Consider the following 20,855-nt stretch of genomic DNA (forward strand, 5'->3'; position numbering starts at 1 on the left):
ATCAGCTTAAGGAAACAATGAGAGCCTGAAGAGGAGTAGATGAGACACTAGTCTGTGAAGTTCTGTGGCCAAGCATTTACGATAGTCCTCTGCATGTCTGCTTCCTACTGGAGTGGAAAGGAGGCCATGCAGGGCTGAGGAGAGCCAAGCTGTGTTGAGCCAAGGCATGTGGAAGAAGCGAGATCCAAGCAGTGGTGGGGGCAGATACACCACACTGTGAAAGAGAAACTGACAGCCACAAATTAATTCAAGATTTCAATGCATCATCTCTTCATTTGGTTTCACTAATCCTCCACTCCCAGCGTTCTTTCCTTTGCCCCCCTTTTATTCGCCTGCCTCTGTACCCACGCACCCTTTTTACTTCCTTCCAACTGTCCAAAGTACTAAAACTTCAAAATGTCTAGAAACAAATTTTGAGCAGTGTTGCATGTCTTTTCCTTCCTCCTACTCATCTACTTTTAATTAAAACATCAGAGATAAAACACGAGTGGGAGTGTGAAACAATGTTGATCTTTAGGGAACATATGGCAAAGTATTTTTGTGACCCACTTTTTCGTTAACCCGGCGGGAATTCAACAACGGATTAAAGTGTTACTGTGTTTGCTGTAAATGTGGAATTTTGAATTTTCACAGAGGGATCTTTTTTCCTTCTTTGAAGTTAAAGCAAAGTTCCCAAGAAATTCATATTACTACATGTAAAGTTTGGCTAAGAAGGATAATTGATTTTTAAAAGAAATTCAACAATTAAACAACAACAACAACAATTAACCAAAATATTAAAATAGTTCCTGAATTTAAACAAAAACATTATTTCAAAGAATATGCTCTACAAGAAGCTGCAATGTAAAGAGTAGACTCACCAGGTGTGTCCTTGAGCAAGACACTCGGCGCTAGACCCCCAGGTGCCGCCTTCGGCGGCACACTGCTCCTCTCTTGGGGGGATTAATACAGAGAATGAAATTCAGCGTAACATGTATTTTTAACAAGTTCATGTGCTTAATGACGACACTGAAGCTCATTAAAATAAACAAAGACAAAAATCTAACTCAGGCCTTAGACTTCAACCAGTAAATTCTAAGAATCACGAGTAATAAGCAAATAAAAAAGAAAAGTACCTAGAGATTCCAGGGTCTTAATGTAAATGTGTGTTTGTGGATGCAGTTGTGCAGATATCATGTCCAATGAAATCTTACCTTATCCAGTAAACACATTTAACTGGCTGGTTTTTGTGGCTAATGTCCTTACAAAACCATGCCACAGACCACAGGAAGCAACACTTTCATGAAACATTAACCATGCCCAATCGGGTCAATGGTGCCAGTGCATATATGTCTAAAACTTGTCTGTGTTGTTGTTGTTGTCTGAATGCTCATGTTGGTTAATGTCGTAATACCGCTTAAGACCCCCTGTCTGTATGCTGGTCACTCAAGGAGAGGTGCTTGACAGTCCAGTGGATCTCTGTGTGAATACATATCATTGTCCCTCTGGTTGAAGGAACTCTAGAGTCTGGCATAGGACATGTTGGCTGGTGTTCAGGAACTCTGCGGGGCCAGAGATTAGCAAGGCATCGCAGGATCGCTGATAACTGACACCCTCCACGCAGGCATCTGAGCTGCTCTCCCATCCTGCTAAAGACAACAGCCACAAAGACGCCTTTCATTGCTGGGCACGGTGGCGCTAATCCCCTTAGCACAAAGACCTGAGCCACCGATAGCATCTAAATAACTCTTCAGTAAATGTCATTTGCTCTAAATTAGCTGTATAGTATCTCCTGATGTCGGTGGATTGCATTGTGAGGTATACTGCAATATTTAAGCCTGTTGTGATTTCTCTTGATGTGTTGAGTGCTGCCATTACCCACTGAGCTGGTCTGCCATTGCCTACTTAGCCTGGGGTTTTAGGTCAATTTAGTGCTGCAGCTTGGTCAAAAACATCCTTTTAACATTCATGTGGCGTTAAAGGGCCTTGCTGTTGACCTGTTCACTGACACCATAGCTTTTAAAAGGAAAGTGTCTGGGTGGGGAAGGGTTGTTTTGATAACATTTTAATATTCATATTGTTGAAATTACTTTAGATATCTCTTATATGCATTTGCCTCTAGGCATGATCTTGACAGCAGGCTTATTCAGGTCACCATACATTAGATTGAGGATCGATTAATTTTGCAGTGCTGCAGTCATCAAAAGGTTAAAGAAGCATTAATGTCTCTGACTAGAGTCTAGTCAGACATTAATGCTTAGTCTTATTAATGCTAGACCTCAGTCTAGTCACTAGACTGCGGTCAAACATTGTTGGATGACTGTCCTTTTCTTTTAACAAAATGGTTTTATTAGACTAATTTTAATTGCTTTTTGGAAATAAAATATGGACAAGAATCAAAATATGGAGGAGAATGTGAAAAATAACTGCTGAAGTAGAATTTATAATAGATCAGTAAAGAAAATCCCTTAGCAAAAGTACTCTGGTACTAGTAAATGAATAATAACGCTCTTGCATTTTTAAGGCAAAAGCAAAACCAAGCTGAGAGGATGGCTGTTTAAAGGTCTTAGGATCATCACTGCTCTCTGCAAAAATAACCATTCAATTGACCTTTGGCCATTGGTAAGGCCCCTTCAACTGTGAGGTGTCTACCGTGTCCAGCCATGACTGCCATGGAAACACCTGTTAAAAGATACTGTCTGAAACGACAGAGATGCATGTGGGGTTACACTTGGTGCCTCAAACTGCCCCAACCCAATTTTCTTGTTACATCACCTGAAATATAATACATTAATTATATTTTATAAATATTTGTCTTTTTCTTTGTTGATTCTGAATTTGCATGTAATTATACAATGCATACATTGTGGGGGCCTGGTGCCTCAGGGATAGAGCATTGTGTTGCAGAAGGCCACGGGTTTGATCCCACCCCACCAGGTGTGGCCCCATCGAACCACCCAGGGCCACCTTGGTGCCGGTCCCGTGCCAGGATAAAGTCGGAGGTTGCAGCAGGAAGGGCTCGTGCCAAATCAACGAGCGGCAACCACTGAAGATACAAACCGAAATCAGTTTTTCTATACAATGCATTCATGTGTGATTTGGAAGAAGTAGGCTACTTCCCTAACCAAAGACAAATTCTCCCCATCTCTTTATAAAGCAGCTCACATCTGTCTTGTCTTGTTTTAAGCCTGTCTGCTCATTACAAGAACATGTCTGGGTCTTCCTAAGACAAGACCTCAAGCTGTACTGGGCTACTGATCAATACATCCCACTGAAACTGAGAATGCAAAGAGCCTGTATGTAGGGGTACACAAGGAATCTTTAGCCCAAGGTTTTTCTCTCCTTCCAACACTTCCACTGTACCTGGGTGAGTTTCAGAGTTTGAAAGGGGAGTTTTACTCACTTGACTGTTCCATTCCTCGCAGCTACAATTCAAAAGGAATGACACCTGAGAACTGGGCCAGTGCTGTATTAGCCCTATAACGTGGCTTCAGGGTTTAGGCCAAATAGAAAAGATAGACCAGACTGTTACTAGACATTTGAGAGGGGAGGGGCTGATTGCTGAAATTAGACTAGAACTCTCTTTAATGTGCATTTGAAAAGTCAAGGAAGGGATCTCTTAATGAAGCTTGCCCAGCCTTCGGTCACTAATGATGTGAAGAGAGGCCTGAGTGCTGTTTGTGCTTCTAGATCTTTTTGCACAGTTTGCTTAAAGTGGGATTATAGTGGTGGTTTGCTGCAACATCATTTTGTGTAAAAGATACAAACCTATTGCAGGGGCCTATTGTTTTTGTTGTTATTGTTTAATCTGCATTATGCGGCAAGGGGGTAGATGCAGTATATTGTAGCATCCCTGCCTGTTCAAGTGTGTTAAAGGGAAAGGCACTTTCTCTTTTGGAAATTCCACCATGTTGGATTTGGACAAGCCAGTAACGGAGGATAAGGGATCCATAATGGGACACTGTAACCACACGAAGCAGGTTTATAGCATATATAAACACAACTGTCTAAAAATTACCATTAATCCATCAAATTGTAATATATTATCAGTTATAATTCAGGGCTGTCAACAATAACGCGTTCAACAAAATTTCTTTTATAAGGCCAATTTTGCTTTTCTTTACCAATGCCCTGGTAAAATTCACCTGGAAAGAGCACTGAACTGATCCACAAATAAATGGAGTATATGTGCTTCATTGTCCTTATACATCCTCTCCTTAAGGCTGGGAGTACTAGCGGAGACAGAACACTCTCCTGGTGTTTACTTAATCCTCTTATAAATGGGCAACTGTGTCTCTTTTACAAGCAATAAACCTCTGTGTTTTGAGCATGTTGGTAAGGTTCAGGGCATGAGCAGGAGGTCTCCCATGGTGGCTAAGGTCTGGTCCAAATGCTGCAAAACAGATATCCACCGCTCTCAGGCTTTTCAGTGTATAATCTGTTATTTAGCTTTTCCTTCTTTCCCCTCTCCTTTCCTGTTGCATTCTGGCTCAGCCGAGATGAGCCCAGGGACATGGGAAGATAAATGGGAAGACGGAGCCAGTGAGAGAAGAAAAATAGATTCATGTTGCTCTGCTCATGGGGGCTTTTATAAACTGTAGTTGGTGCACCTTTTCGTGAATGGCTTTTGAGACCGAGAAAGAGGTGTTGACCTGAACTGCTCTTTCCTGGATAAAAGCATTACCCACAAGGCATTTGTTTTAGTCCATGACGGTACTCATGCTGTTGCCACTGAGGTTTAAGCTACCAGGTATATATGGAAGATGTATCCATCATGGCCAAAATGTTTTAGGCAAGTGTATGAAGTATAAATAGCTTGATAGATTCAATTTTTTATTTATTTATTTTGGCCATCCTACACTAGATGCTGATGTGTTTTATGTGCCAAGAGGCTTGCTATTATGGCAGTGTTGTGTTGTGCAGGTCCACATAAAAGACCACAAGTTTCAGAGGGAAATGTTTGTGTTGACTCAAGGCTATTCTTTTAAAAAAAAAAAAAAAATAGAAGTGATGCTGGAAGGAAGAAATTCTCTCCTGTTTGTATCGAGTCTGTCTTGATGATAAGCCTATGGCTAACATTCTTGTTGTCTTTCCTTCCCTCCTCATGTCTGCATGGATGTGACTGATGCAGCTATTTTGATCCAAAGTGAGCTAAAATACACCACCGCAAACACATGTTTTGGAGTCAGAGGCAAGGCCCAGCCGATTGTTTGGCAGTAAGATTGAGAACTAGCCAAATGCTCTTGGACTTCTCTCAACTAAGACAAGTGCTGACTTAGTTGGACTATATAGCTGCCACAGGAAAAGGTCTCTTTGTGGATTATATCAATCTATAAATTAATGTCGACAGACAACTGGAACAATTTTAATTCACCTCAATGATGTCAAACTGGCTTTAAGAATCACTTCTACGGGGTTAATATATACTTAAGCAGCCATTAAGGTCCCCCATTACAGCCTATAGATGAGGAAATGCCAAACTCTTATGTAGTGCAAGTATTGTCCTCTCTGTAGAGGGACATGTTAAGCAGCTAAGTAGACAAATCAAAATTATCTGAACGTGCACCAGTTGGGCAGTGATGTGGGCTGTGTGCAGTGGGACAGTATATCAGCGACTGAGGTGTCTGAGGCAGAAAGGAGTCTTCAGACAGGAAGCAGCATTGTCCAGCCTTGCCTAAAGACAAGACAGCTTTTGACAGACAGACGAAGGGGGTTCAGCATGTCAGCATGGGGGACAACACAGCGTGAGACCACGTTCTTTATTTCAGACACACACACACACGCAGACTAACACACACACACAAACTCACATACAGGATCACAAATGCACAATTATATTCTCTAAGGCTGCTAATTGGCCTGCTTGGCTGCGTGTGAATGCTAACTGGATGCAAGGCAGCAGCTGTTGTTAAAACCAGTTCTCTCAAAGGTGACAAAGGGGGGAAGGTGTGTGTGTGTGTGTGTGTGTGTGTGTGTGTGTGTGTGTGCACGTGCTCACAATCACACACTAGACAAAAAAGGTTTTAACCTAAGTTAGGAACCTTTGGTGAAATGAGAATTTTTTTTTTGCTAGTCCCAACAAGGTTAAAGGACTATTTGAGGAACTTTAGGAGATTTAGAAATTCAGGTTAGGGTTAGGCATTTAGTTCCGATGGTTAGGGTAGGGAATGCCTTATGTCAAAGTCCTAACAAGAATATTATGTCTCTACATGTGTCTGTGTGTACACGTTTTTTGTCATTGTGTGCACAAATTTTGGTTTAATACCAGCAACATTATGAAAACATTCAGGCTTGTCCTCAAAAGTGTGTGTGTGCGTGCGTGCGCACGTGCGTGTGTGTGTGTGTGTGTCTGTGTCTGTGTCTGTGTCTGTGTCTGTGTCTGTGTAAAGGTGTCATTTCATGAAGTCTCAGGGGGTCGCGCCACCTCCTGCAGTGAGGTGTCTTTCTCCAGAGAGTAAGTGACAGTACACTCAGAGGGAGGCTATTGTGGCAGTCAGGCCTCACTGGTTTTCAATGCTGTTTACATTTAAGGTTAGAGGAAACCAGCATGTTATCATCTTTGTCTGTGTGTGAGAGAGAGAAAGAGACCATCTCAGCAGCCACTCACTCTATAAATGATGGGAAAATTTTTATTTTTCATTACTGTGGAGTGAAGAGTGCAGTTTTACTTGTATTGCTTTTATGGATTTGATTATTGCATAAATTATAGATTCTATTACTTGTGCTAAGTGATTTATATACAAACATATGTTAAATATTCACCTGTTGGTAGAATAATGGATTAAAAATCTGTACCCATATATGACACACTCTGTTTTCCCATGCATTATTATTTATTTAGTTACATTTCCCATTTCATTTGTACTTTACTGTGTGCACATTCAGGAAGTGCTACCGAGCATTAAGGAATACTTGTTGAGCTTAAGGAGAAATCACCTTAATGAGAGCGTGTGTTGTTATAAATGTCTTGTCAAAAGATGTCGCAGTACAGAGTTCCCTTTACATCATTGGCTATTCTTTATTGTAGAAAAGTGATTGCACAACTCATCAGTGGGTTGATGAGGGACACTTGTGGGACATGTGGTTGGGAAGAGCAGGGCGTGAACCTCCAACCCTATGGTTAGTCAGCGGCCACTCTACCAACTCAAACCCTTAATACAAATGCTTTATTAATATTATTAGAAATATAATGTATTCATCAAGTAAAGATTGTTGCATCAACTAAATTTAATGATGAGAAGGGTAAGGCAATACTTTATGATTCTGATCAATTTGACACACAATGCTCTAAAAAGAATACTGGGTAAATGAAGTAGGAGTCAGTGGAGCCAAGCTATCTTGGGCATTTTGAAAAAATCAAACAAAAAGTTTGTAGATTTTTAAAATAAAGATTTCCTTGCTTTAATATATATTTGTTGTATAAAATATTTGGTAACATTACTCGTGTTGTCTTCAGCGGAATATTAATCAGAATCCCACCCCACCAGATGTGGCCTTGCCCAGCCACCAAGGGCCACCTTGGTGCCAGTCCCAGATAAAATGGGAGGGTGGCTGCAGGAAGGGCATCCTGCATCCTCCTAAAAATTCCTGTAAAAATTCATGCCAAATCAATGTGCAAAACAGCCGTTGGTTTTTGACTCTCTCTTTTTCTCATCCTTGCTGCCTCCAGCACCTCTTTGGCCCTTCTGCCATGTTTAACCATACAAAGAACCACATTACAGATCAGGTACTGACAATACCCATATATGGATTATGAAAATGCTAATTTAAACCACTTTCACATATAAACTCTTGAGGATGTCTGAAGAATGGGCTCCGGACTTTGTCATTTCACACGTAACACAGCGGTACATTGTCCGAGTTAGAAGCATTCTCAGTGGAGAAAATGTCCTTCATTTCAGTGAGATGGCATGTACAATCTTATGTGGTGCCATAAAACATTACAAAGAGGTCCAAGGAGCTTTGTACACTGTGTGAAAGACAGATGCCATTTTACAAGTCAGTTCACAATCAAAATGATTTTTTAGGGGTTATTTTAATGTAAATATTACATATTGGGCCTTTAACAATACTAATTTGAAATAAATGTTTATATATCTGCCATTTCACCAAATACACTAAACAGAATGAGAATGGAGGTAAGGAAGCTTGACTTTGCTGCTAAGGATCACCGCTATTCTAGCTGCGGTCGGTAATTCCATACACTGGCATCCTTATTAAACCAGAGCCCTGAGCAGAAACAAACCATCCAAATGAGAGCACACTGTCCATTTGATCCCCCGGATACTACCTAGATTGCCATTGCTATTGGCAGTTCAATGCAATGTTAGTTACTTTCTCCCACTCTGTTATGCATTACTTTTGTCTTTCTTTGTCTCAGTATTTCAGTTGCACCCAATGTCCGTACAAAGATTCAGCTGAGGCATTTGTTGAGCAGATGTACAAATGAAAAACAGCTGCAGTTCTGCTCTGATGTGTTTCCTGTTCTTGGAGATTGAGTACAAATGCACCCCACTCCTCACATCAAGCCTAGATTCCTGGGAGGATGGATAGTTATAGAATTAAGATAAATAATAATCAAGGTGGTTTTCCATTTCAGTTTTACTAAATAAAGTGTGTACATTTTGCTGGGTAAAGCCGTTTCTTCAACTTTTTTCAGTTTTAACTGTCTTTCCAAGCTGAAACTGTAGCTTTCTTCTGTTAAACCAAACTTTTCTTTCTAAACTGTCCCCTTGATGGTGTAAAATCTGACCTTGTAAATCTGTGTGCAGGAAAACAGAGCTCTGGTTCAAACGCTGTTGGATCTGTACCTAAACAGGTGGTGGCAGTTAGTGGCCTGTTGGTGATTTAATGTGGACAGAGGTTAATTCAGAAACAATGTGAAGCCTGTAGTTCAAAATAAATCCTTGTGTAGGTCCTTTTTTTTTTTTAAAGCTATGTGTAGCACATTAAGCTTAAAATTTGCTGACAGCTTGGAGCCTTTAAATTGTTTGAGCACAGTGGTTGTGTAAAGGTCAGTTGAACCCACTGTGTTAAACTGACTTGGTGTTGCTGTTTATCGGTCATGCTTATCATTAAGGAAGTCAGTCTTCCTGACCTATCGCGCATCCTTGCACTCATGGCCATGGGTTTCTAGAGCCCTATCAACAAGTGCAGTACCTGGGCAAACACTCCACACAGCCACGACATAGAGAGACCAAACATTTCATTTCCTGCCCAGAGACACCTAATCTACAGTCTGTATAAGGTGGCGAGCGTACAGTAATCTGGTTTTAGTTAATACAGCCTGTGCCTCCCAATTTCTTGTGTGCTTGCGGTCTGAAGTGCTTTCCTCTACACGGAGGTGTAAAAGGTGAAGGAGCTGTTGAATTTATCATAGAAACAGCATAATCACCTTGAATGTTTTCAGCTCAACCTGAGTGGGTGCAAACACAAGGTGCATGTGTTGCCAAGTAACACAGCCAGTAAGTAGTTGTGTGATGGTTCATAATAATGGTGGTTGTAGGTTGCAGTGCTTGAAAAAAGCTGTCACGTTGTGGAACATTAAAATTTACAACCAACCACTTTACATGGTGTAGTTTGCGCTGATAACATGCTGATTTCCTTAACTTTAATCACATTATTATTTTTGATGAAAATTATTATTTTGATGGAAATTCTGTGAAATCTGTTAGTTTGAGGGATGATTCTTCATTGTTATCCTTATCTTTATTTATCTGGGCTCTGCTTCACTAGTTATCCTTCATCAGTATGTATCCCTGCGCTACAGCCAGCACCCACCTGATTGTCTGTAAATAATTTATGAGTAAATGGAGCAGATTATGGAATAGATTATTTAAGTGACCCCTAGAATGGATTTTCATTCGATATATCTTGCAAAAAAGGATAAATTTGAGGCTGTTTTTCACCCAATTGTTGTTGTTTTTCTCCCAGTTTTATTTTCTCCTCACCACTGACATACAGCTCTTTTAATGCTAATACAAACACTGCTTTCAAAGCTAAATGGTGAGCCTCACTGTGGAGTCTGCCACAACCTGCTCATTCAAATAATCGGAGGCATAGCAAATGTCACCGACCCCTTAGGGCACACCCAAAGTTAGCCCGTGAGATTTGAAACCAACACTTAAAATGCAAGGTCATTTTGATGCATTACACTATATGGCAAATGTTAAACATTTTAACTATGCCACGAAATACCCAGTAACATCTGTAAATAAAAGTGAACGTAACTTAAAACACATCTTAATATTTGCATAGCATGACAAACCTTCCAAATACTCTGGGGGAGGGAATTCACTTGAGGTAAAATACCAAAAACACAGGGTTTAACTTTCTACAGTGCCTTCTACAGTAGTTAGAACAGAACGTTATTCAGCTCAGAGTTTCAGCACATTTTGATGCCATGGGGTGATTAGCAGAGTCAGCTAGATGTAGACTCAAACTGGACTTGATATGTATAGAATCTGATCAGTGAACAAGAAACAAAATATAGTGAACAAGAGAAATGGGTTTATCTCAACCCCCTCTCATTCTCCATTCTTTCCATGGCTGTGCAAATGGACCACCTGCTGGCTTGCAAACATGACGGCACAGAGGGCCTTGCTTAATTAAAAGATAATACAACCTAATTATAATGATGTGGTCTACAGATGCATGAACAACATCAGGAACAGTGCTGAAACGACAAACACATATGCTCTTTAACTCTCCTAAAGGGATGCTTTTGATGTAGCATATTATTTGGATGACACAGATTCTCATTAAGTGTAGAATTAGTTCCTTGTGTGTAGTGTTTGCTCTTAGCTAGATTTTTTTTTTCCCTGCTGGTGCTTGGACCAGGTTGTGTTTCGAATAACGGGAGATAATATAAGGTATAGATGAAAATAACAGTTGGGAAGGCTGAATTATTTTTAAAGGTTGATGGATAGCATACTCATGTGTCTTTCATCCAAAGATTATCTCTATACTGTAGGACCTTATTCTTATGTCGTTGGTAGTGGAGTTAGTCTGATTGTCCATTTGTAATTCATTTAAGTGCTTGAATATTCAGTTATCAATAAGATGTATATTGTGGATACAAAAAATTTGTAATAGTCAAAGTTGTATTAATATTTAGGTGGGCTGATTGATTCACAATTTGTATTTATGCATTGAGAAGCACTTATATATTGTCACATCGTACACCTCTAGTGTGGAAATAAAAATGTTTATAATATAAAGCTTGTTAACACATCCTGGAAAAATAAAATTTCTTTTGCTCTCTGCAAGACTACCTGTGTTCACAACTGGAATTCTCCCACTCAAATTTTTTTGCTCAGGTGTTTATAGAGTCAACATATTTAGGGGAAAAATTTAAACCTATGTGGTACACTTATACAGAGACCTTTCTTACAACTGTGGAGACTCAAGTGACTACAGTTACAGTGCACGTTTGTCTAGGTTGGTTGTAGCTAATTAAATCGCTCGCTCAGCAGAGCCAGCCGAAGTCTGGTAGGAAACCACCAGTGTCCTGGAAACTACCTGACTGTAAGGTTGTTACCACCCCCACCTAACCCTAATGACATCACCCAAAACTTTATTGTTAAATTAACTGATGAAGATGTCGTTTGTTGCCAAGATCTGATGTTTTTCTTTGTGTGTGTCTGTTTTTTTTTTTTCCAGGCTTCACTCACTGGGACACATAAAAGAATGCTGTTTCATAGTTGCTTTGATAAGGATCTTGCATATTTAATATTCTTCCTAAGGCCAGTGCCAGATGAGCTATTATTGTAAGATGGAGACAGAATGAGAAGGAAAGTGAAGTTTAATGGAGCCCTTGGTGTACTCTGGAGCCCCACTGAGTGAATGAAAGAATATCACTCATAGGAATGGGCATATTTATCTATCAATCATTAAGTCTTTCATCTTCTGATCTTTATAAATGGCTTCATTGGATACCAAAATCGATGTTGACCTGACAGAGGGATCTAATTACAAGTATATCCACCGTAAACATATTAGCAGCTGTATATAGCAATACAAATATGAAATTGGATTGACCTTAAGAAAACTCTAGTACTCTGTAGGGTTGTTTTTTATCTTAGTCTACTACTGATGGAGTAATGACTGCAACACTTTCAGCATTGATAAGGTCAAAATCCTGAGCATCTAAATGATGGAAACAAGTTTTGCGGCGACAGTAGCTAGAACACTTGATCACAGGGTTGTTAGTTTGATTCCCAGCTTCTCCTGTTCTTGAGCAAGACACTGAACCCCAACTTAGTTACTCTTGGTGAGTGCAGGCCCATTGGTGTGAGTGTTTGTGAAATTGTGCGTGCAAAACAATGTAAAGGTAGAAAAGGGCTATGTAAGCACAGACTATTTACTTTTTACCATCCTTTTTTTTTATTCTCCTTTTTCAACAATTTATTCTGAAAGTCATCTCTCTCAACTTTCTTCCTATTTTGGCTCACTCCCCCGCTGATTACTTTTCTAGGGTATTGTGAAGTGCCACATTCCAGGTTGGCGCTCATGTCTGGACATAGCTGAAGTGCAGACATTATCCAGAGCCGCCTGCAGTGAGGAGAACAGCCCTGACAGCCAAGAGCCCAGCACCCATCTGCTGCCAGAGCCAGTGAGGAGCTCATCATCTATTATATATGTGAAATGCAGCTCTTCAGTCAGTCAGTCTTGAGACATACTCTCCTGTGACTGCTGTGCTCTATAAAGTCCTTGTCCCATGTCTGTGTGTTTGACTGTGGTGGTATTTTCTATGGTGCCATATTACCCCATCGCCAAACTTTCAAAACCACCCCGTGTAAAGGCGAGCACAAAAATGTCTGTGAAACATAGAGAGCAGTCGACAGTAATGGACTTTGCGCGCAAAGAAGACTGTCAAATTGAAAAGAAAATGATATTGATAAATGTACACTCATTTTTTTCTGTGCTCGCGTGCTTCACATTTGTGAGAGTATAAAATTTAGTCGTGTGAGATTTTAAAACCTGCAGGTTTATATTTTTCACCTTGTTTTTATGCACGCTCAAATTTTTAATACAATATGACACCATGATTTTCCTCCTCTCTGTTTTATCTGTAATATTATCTGTAATATTATCTTGCTCATCCTTACAGATCATATTCAACAAGACAGGAGACTTAAAAACAGCATACCACTTCTTTCAGCTTTGCTTCATCTCATATAGTCATATTAATCTGTTGAGGCCACATCTATAGGCCTTTGGAGAAAGATTTAAACGTGAAGTCAGGTTCAGTTCTCTAACTCCCACTGAAACAACACAGTCTTTAGTCTGGAACATCTATCAGACTGGTCTTCTGTTCTACAGTGACCTAATATTTTATTTTTGGCTCATAAAGCTGGAAAACAATATTGAGTGTGACGCCAGATGTTTGACATTAGCGTTTCTTTATATTCATTCAAGTTTTGCTGATGCCCTCTGCAGGGTATTTATAGCACTTGTGCAAACATTTTGCATTAGGCATCCATATGGGCTTTGTGTGGAGCCTGTGTCATATATGTATACCAAAAAACTGCAGCCTTGATCCACTAGTGAGCTTTTCATTTTCCCCTCCAAAAGTGGTCTCATTACTGGATTAATGCCCAGTTTTTCAGGACCAAACGGAGGGAAACAACCCAACCTGCTTTACCTGAGCAAAACCTAATCCGTCTTAATCTAATAATTGCTCCCAGATTCCCTCTGTCTCGTAAGAACACAGCTGCAGGGAATGTCTATGGCTCCATGGTGCACAGCACCATGGGTAATAATACCTATGGTCCCTTTCATGGCCAGGATCACATCTGTGGACACCACAAAGGTTTTTCATTGTCATCATTTGGGTGTTCCAGACTAATTGTAGAACCTTATCAGTGCTTTTTTCTTCCCTTTGTAACTCTTTCTTTCCCTCTCTCCTTTTCTGCAAATGTTCTGTCCTTGGCATGCGTGGGTTAAAGCCAGATGCATTAGCCTGCCTGTGTTTCAACAGTCAGCCTTTTATGAGTGGGTGTTGAAAATTGGTGAGAGCTGGCCATGCTCAGATGTCTCTATTTTAGCTACAGCATGACAGTTATGAATCCTGGTGAAGAGGGACAGAGCATGGGAGTTGATGAGTGACGTGGCTCATATCTTCTCTGAAAGGCTTCTTCATGTGTTGAAACTCCATCGTAAAAGCAGAAAGATTTCACTCATTGAACTGGCATTTAGAAATCATGATGAGGAACAGGATGTCAATGTGATGCTGTAGTAAAGCTGAATTTCATAAGCCCAACAATGACTGTATTTACATGCACTGACCTGCTCACAGATTTTAACTGCATGTATACGCCGATTTCCAGTAACCAGTTTTTTTGTTTTGTTTTGTTTTTTTTTTGAGTGCATGTAAACACAGTTTCCCGATTACCCGGTTACTTAAAAGGGTATGTAAATGCCGCCATTGAGTTAAAGAAGAGAGTCCTCTCTTTGATTCAAACATATGTTTGTACAAGCTAGTGTTATGAATACATTTAAAATATATGGTATTCAGTAGATTTTTGATTTGTAGAACTATGTGTATTGCTTTTCTAAATAGCTCACATGATTTAAAATAATTGAAGAGAGTACATTTTTCTCACTCTCATCTGAGCTGTGATTATATAGTATTTTCCAGCTGATGCAGGGGTTCCCTGCCTAAAGCCTGCTTTATGCTTCATAGTCTGACTATTAATGAGGCGGTAATGTCCTACAATGGGTGGCCTATTAAAACACACTTGGAGCAGTGTTTGGGTGGGGCTGAGCCAACACTTTGGTGTGCTTATTAAGAGATTTATGGCTGACGCCTGTCTCTCTCTCTCTCTCTCTCTCTCTCTCTCTCTCTCTCTCTCCCTCTCCCTCTCTCTTCCCCCCTCCCCGTTTATTATTTTTTCTGTCATGGAGACCATATGATGCAGCTCTTTTTAAAATCATAGGTGTGCTGGCAAGCAACAGCTCATTAAGAGGGATGAGAGCGCATTTCATAACAGCTTTGACATTATTCTGTCAAAATGTCAAGTACTTTTCAGAGAAAAAATAATTCCTGTCATGCATACACACACACACACACACACACACACACACACACACACACACACACACACACACAGCAACAGTGCAATCACTGTGATGATTCTGATGAATTTTGATAAATTCCACTGAGGTGTCATGGCTGGCTGTTCGAGGGTAGACTGAGGCAAAACTATGAAGTACTCTGATCCACCTGGAGAGGTTGCATACCGGTTGCCATGCCAATGTTGCCTGGTAATAAGCTGGGGGAGGGGTCTTGTCTAGGTGGCACAGTGCTTGTCCCTAGCTGTCAGCAGCTAGATGGATAGAAACAGGCGTAAAGTGATAGTGATATCAGAGAGATTTGTTATAATGAGCATAGCCCTCTCTTTGAACAGGAGCAAATCATTCTCTTTGACTCACTCCTCTGCAGAGTGAGACCCCTGCACAATACACTTATCTGCAACAATAACAGCGGTGGTTGAATTAGGGTAGTGGGTGTGCATACCAGTGCCGCTGCTAAAAAGGCAGGCCGGCTCTGCGGCTTTGAACACGGTTTTCAATTAGAAGCAGCGGAATGAACACGAAGATGTGCTGTGCTGATGTATGCCCCACAGAGAATAAAAAAAATACCTAGGTTTTTGGACGTAATGGAAAAAGACAGCAGGGAGATGGTTTTTTTGTATTTTTTTGATCCATTTCAGCTTAATAGAGCTCGGGTACCTAGGCTAGCTGTTTTCCCAATGTCACCAATGTTCATAATGAGATATAGCATAAGCTAATAAGCTTCTGACTGTAGAGTCATATTTAGCACACAGGTATAAAGGTAATATTCATCTTTTCATCTAAATCTCAAATAAAATAGTTCCCATCAAATAAATATACAACAGGAGGTCCCAGCTATCTGTCTGTATTATATCACTGTTAAATATTTTACTTTGGTTGGATTGTTCTAAAAAAAAAAAAAGCTTTGATCACTTAAACTATTAATGAATAAATTAATAATCAATTAACACAAATCAAATAAATACAACAAATTAAACAACATTAATAAAAAATGTACTACTTAAGGTTTCAATACATTAACACAGTCTCAACTTACTTTCCTGCATGATGGATTTCCAGGATAAAGTCTAAGGTAGTTCTCAGCGGAGGTCAATAATGAAATCAGTATGTGGTTATTCAAACTGTCACTCTTGTTACAGTGGTTTGACAGAGGTTTTCTACCTGGTCCGACCCAGTTGTGTTTAACATCTCTGCTGTCAAATTAAATAATGCAACCTGACCTCTTAGTTTGGGCAGCATTTCAGCTTCATGCACCGGCGACTATTGCTGACACACAGTTTACATAAGTATACTTCGGTCCGTGAAGCATTTAAATGCAATTTTAGCTTTAAAACCTCATTATGTTTTACACGTTTTTTGTAGATTATCGTATGTTTCTGGTAGCAGGCCTTTTTTTATAGACTACATTTCTCACTAAGACAATTCTTAAAAATTTTTTTACAGATAGAATTTGAATTGTCATTTGCCATTAAATCAATTATTTAATTAATTGGTATGGACTTTTTCATTCAGCCATAATAGCTTTATGCTTTTTGGTTTTTTTCCACTGTGTTTATGAGACCATAAAGGCTTTCAGCTGTACCAGTCTTCTACCAACCAGTTTTCAAGGAGGCAGCCAGGGGGGAAAGTCGCTCAGTACACACACACACACACACACACAGAGGCATGCAGTAAATTGTTGACAGGGCATGAAGGCTCTGTCGGAGGGCTCGGGTGCTTCCCATGACTTTGCCCTTCATTCCCACTCTAATTTATCTCCCTGATATCTCGGTCCACAAACACAACAGAGCAGGGAGCTTATCACATTTTTTCATCTAAACATTTTACTTCTGCTTTCAAAAATGCATGCGCTGTGACACATGTCTGTCTGGTGCTAACATGACATCCATCCATCGTCTCATTACTGAGCTGTCCCCAAGATATGATTTAGTGTTCTTTAACTTTAAAAATATATATAACACCGAAATGAAGGATTAGGATCTTGATTAGAAAGGATATAAGGATCCACTCTGATGTTGAATCTTATGTCTTCCTCAGACATAATTGGTCTTTTGTTTTGTTTGTATCTTTACAATGTAAAGATACTTGCTTGTTAACAGAAACTGCTAAAATAGATGTATTTAAAGAGAGAGTAGTTTGCATCGGTATCCTCTCTCTACTCAGTCGCTTGAAAAATTGATCCATTTTTCCAGCTTATTGTGTAGGCCCTTCTCCGAACTCTTGATTGACAATTAAATAATGTGTTTTTTTCAGCTCATGCCACAAGCTCTTTCAAATCATATTTGAATTCGTGGAGTATTTAATAATTGATCAGAACAGAGGTGCTCTAATCTTGTGTGTTTTTCAGTTCTCCTTTTCAAGTTCCTGCTGTTATCAGTGTGTGCAGTTTAAGTAAAGAGGGCTGATGTTATCTGCACTCTTGCTGCTCTTATCCTTAATTAGCTTATGTATGTAGATATTGTGGATGTGCTAAGGCTAATCTTGGTGGTAACATTAAGAATAGTAAATAATCTGGCTAATTTATGGCTTTGAAAATCTTGTGTGTTTATTAACCTGGAATGTATGACAAGGTTTTTGTGAATAGATTCGGAAGATTCTGTCACTGAGGCCAAGGCTTGATTACATTAATTGCAGGCAAGTTGATGTCCTATGCACTGCCTCTTGCTCTGTCAGCAGTGCTCATTTCTCCGACTCAATGACTCTTCTTTCACCCTGTCATTCTAAAACATTCGAGCAGTTGTCTTGCTTCGCCACGCTCCACTGAAAGGCTGTTAAACTTCATGCATAGGGGATATTTGACATCCCACAGCGGGGGTGCCTGGTGCCAAGTATTTGGGTGCTGCTGTTTGTATGTATTTGCATGTGTTGGCTTCTTCTCCGTTAACCTCTTGCAGCCTCAGTCATGTGGGTCAGACCCTGGATGTCATCGCTGTGCAGCAGTTAATTCAAGGAAGGTTTCAGAGAACACTTGGTGTGCGATGGCTTGCGGGAAATGCACAATCCAGATTTTTGTATTTTCCCTGATAACACTCTTTCTATATATAAATTAAGTACTAAGGGGTCTGTCTGTAACATTTAAAAAAATGTAGCCCATGCTTTTTTATATGTATCTTTTCAGTTTAATATACACCTTTTTAGTACACATTGGAAGCGTGTATGTAGCCTTTATCAACAGTTTAACTTAACTTTTAACTGTGTGTAAAAAGTTACACACAGTTTAACTGTGTGTAGATGATGCACCCACACTCGGTCCACATTCACCCTTTCCTTAACCGTATTTCTATGAATTCCCATAATAATACAGTGATATGGGAAAGTGTTGTGTGAAATATGCTTCAATTCTGCCTGCCGTTGCCAGCAGACAAATTAGAGAAAGGGAGACAGGAGGTGTTGGCTGCTGATAAGCCCGTTATATTGGGTTCTGGGTGTCAGGGCGACATAAAGGCAACGTCCACCTGACAGCCCTAATAGCCTAGCCAGCCTTGATGGTGTCAGCAGTGCAGCATGCTGAAGAGGAGAATCCCTGTGTGCAGATATTTTATCCCTCTCAACAGTTTCTCCTTCCATATGTAACCTACATTCTATGCCTTACAACTTATTTCCAGCCTTTCTTGATCGAAATCCAGGGAAACTCTAAACTATTCTGGAAATGTAGCCTAAAACTGTTAATATTTCATGACTATTACTGCTCATCGGCGTGCATTAGTGTATCTGTTGTAAGCTTTTCCTGGCAAGCTTATATTGATTGGTATCAGACTCACAGCCCATTTCTTTAATCAGTGAAGAGATGGAGGAGAAAGAGAACTGCACATAGCAGAGTTTGCACAGCTTTAATTTAATAGTATCACATTCTTCCAAAAAATCCTGGGTTAAAAAATTCAAACCCTCTTCAGTGCTGAAACTATCCATTGATTAGTTGGCTGATTAGTAACTTTAGCAGTAATCAATCAAGCAGCTTTCCGGCTACTTTTTTAAATTACTTATGAATCAGTAATGAAGATGGTTAAAGCTTTCAATTTAATATATATGGGGGTTCTGTGGAACCTTCTTGTAAATAAACTCAGTTCTGTAAATTCAGAGGTACTATTAGTGGTCAGAAATGCCACTTTGTGTCATAATTAGTTTGTAATTGTAGACAGGTTTTTCAGTTTTCAATACCTCAGTCTTTGCATTGAGGGTTTTTTGTTATTCCTATCTAATCCCACCCTGTTCTTTCTGGTTTGTTTCCTCCTTATCTATAACTCTTCCTTTCGAGCACACTCACTTTGAACAGTCTCCAATTTTAACTCCTAAGTGTCACTCTTTGCAGATCCAAGCATTGCTTTTACATCCCTTTTGTAATTTAGGTTGTGTTTATATGCACAAGTAATCTGGTAACTCAGAAAAAATCAGGTATCATAGATAATTGGTGGAAAAAGTCTTTAATAAACCAGATTACTTTTAACCTGCATGTACATGCATCAGATAAAAAAAAAAAAATCTGATTTGTCCTCAAGTCAGCTTACAGAATTTAATTGTATAGTGACAAAAGGTGCTGCGTCCTGACTCTTCTTTTAGCAATGTGTGTTAGACCAGTGGGAGAGAGATGGAGGGAGAGATACAACAGATCTCATTTTCAAAGTGCGTAATGAATACAAATATGTGGCGGAGAGTGACTTTGTTTTTTTCTTCAGTTTTAATCATACACTTTAAGATCTCTTTTTCATACAGCCATTCAACTCTTCTACTTTCTCCATCTGAAGCCTTTTGTAGTGCCAATGTGCTGTTTTAGAAAGCTCATTTGAAACCTGGATATGTGTAAACATGACATCAAAATTGGTGTTCTCCAAGATAAATCTATTTGGAGAAATCTTAGGTGCATGCAAATGTGAAAAAACGTGACTGAAATTAATTTTATTGATTTGTTCTAATACACATCCTCAGTGGGACTTGTGTTGCTTGGTGAGTGTGATTGTTTTGGAGAGGATCATGTGTGGCAGCTGTGACTTTGGGTATATGACTGTTTCTACTGTTTTTGTGTGTTTGCCGTTAAAATCTTCTTGTGTCTCTTTAAATGCGCGTTAGATAAGCATAGATGCAGTGTGTTTTAGACATGTAGGTCACTGTTCTTTCTCAGTTTGAATGGTACAGTAAACTTGGCAAACCAACTCAGATTTTGATAGATTTTGAGATGGATTTTGCGTGACTTTACCCTGTTTCAATTTCATTGCTTATCACTGTGTTATCTATCATCCTGCGCCACAGTACAGTTGGATTAACACGTTATCTACCTGTACTGTCTGTTCTGGGACTTTTCCTGTAAACCACACACACAAACACAAACACACACACACACACACACACACACACACACACACACACACACACACACACACACACACACACACACACACACAGACACACAGACACACAGACAGACAGTGTGTCGACCTGCAAAATGAATGAAATCATCAACTGTATGCCACACAGTCAGTCTAACCTTGTACAGAGGAAGCTCAGTGTGATGGAAGTTGGCATGATACCTCACACCCATGGCATGATGACGCTGTATTATCGGTGAACATGACTTGATAGATTGTTTTAGGTAGAAGTTGGGATGACTGCTCATCTTTCCAGCCCATCTGCTGCCTTTTTATCCCAGTTTTACACAGATGGAACAAATTCACAGCCTGTTAGGGGAATTGCTAGAGAGCATTTGCTTATACATAGGAGAAGTTGTTACAATCGTTTGTGCAATAAATCATGTGGCACATTCCCTTTAGAGCTCAGTTTGGATGCTGAAAGAATGATTTATGAAG

General features: G+C 39.8%; 1 protein-coding gene across 3 annotated transcripts in view; it reads left to right on the top strand.

The window, feature by feature from the left end:
- ptk7b (protein tyrosine kinase 7b) overlaps positions 1-20,855 on the top strand; it is a 70,454-nt gene that overhangs the window by 22,317 nt on the left and 27,282 nt on the right. The window contains exon 2 of one of the 3 annotated variants that reach the window (XM_067525738.1): positions 12,455-12,592. The exons of the other annotated variants lie outside the window; for them this stretch is intronic. The gene's annotated coding sequence lies outside the window, so the exon portion shown is untranslated. The remainder of the gene's footprint in view (positions 1-12,454; positions 12,593-20,855) is intronic. 3 annotated transcript variants of the gene reach the window in all.

This window comes from Channa argus, chromosome 1 (genome assembly GCF_033026475.1).
Source record: "Channa argus isolate prfri chromosome 1, Channa argus male v1.0, whole genome shotgun sequence".
Classification (NCBI taxonomy): domain Eukaryota; kingdom Metazoa; phylum Chordata; class Actinopteri; order Anabantiformes; family Channidae; genus Channa; species Channa argus.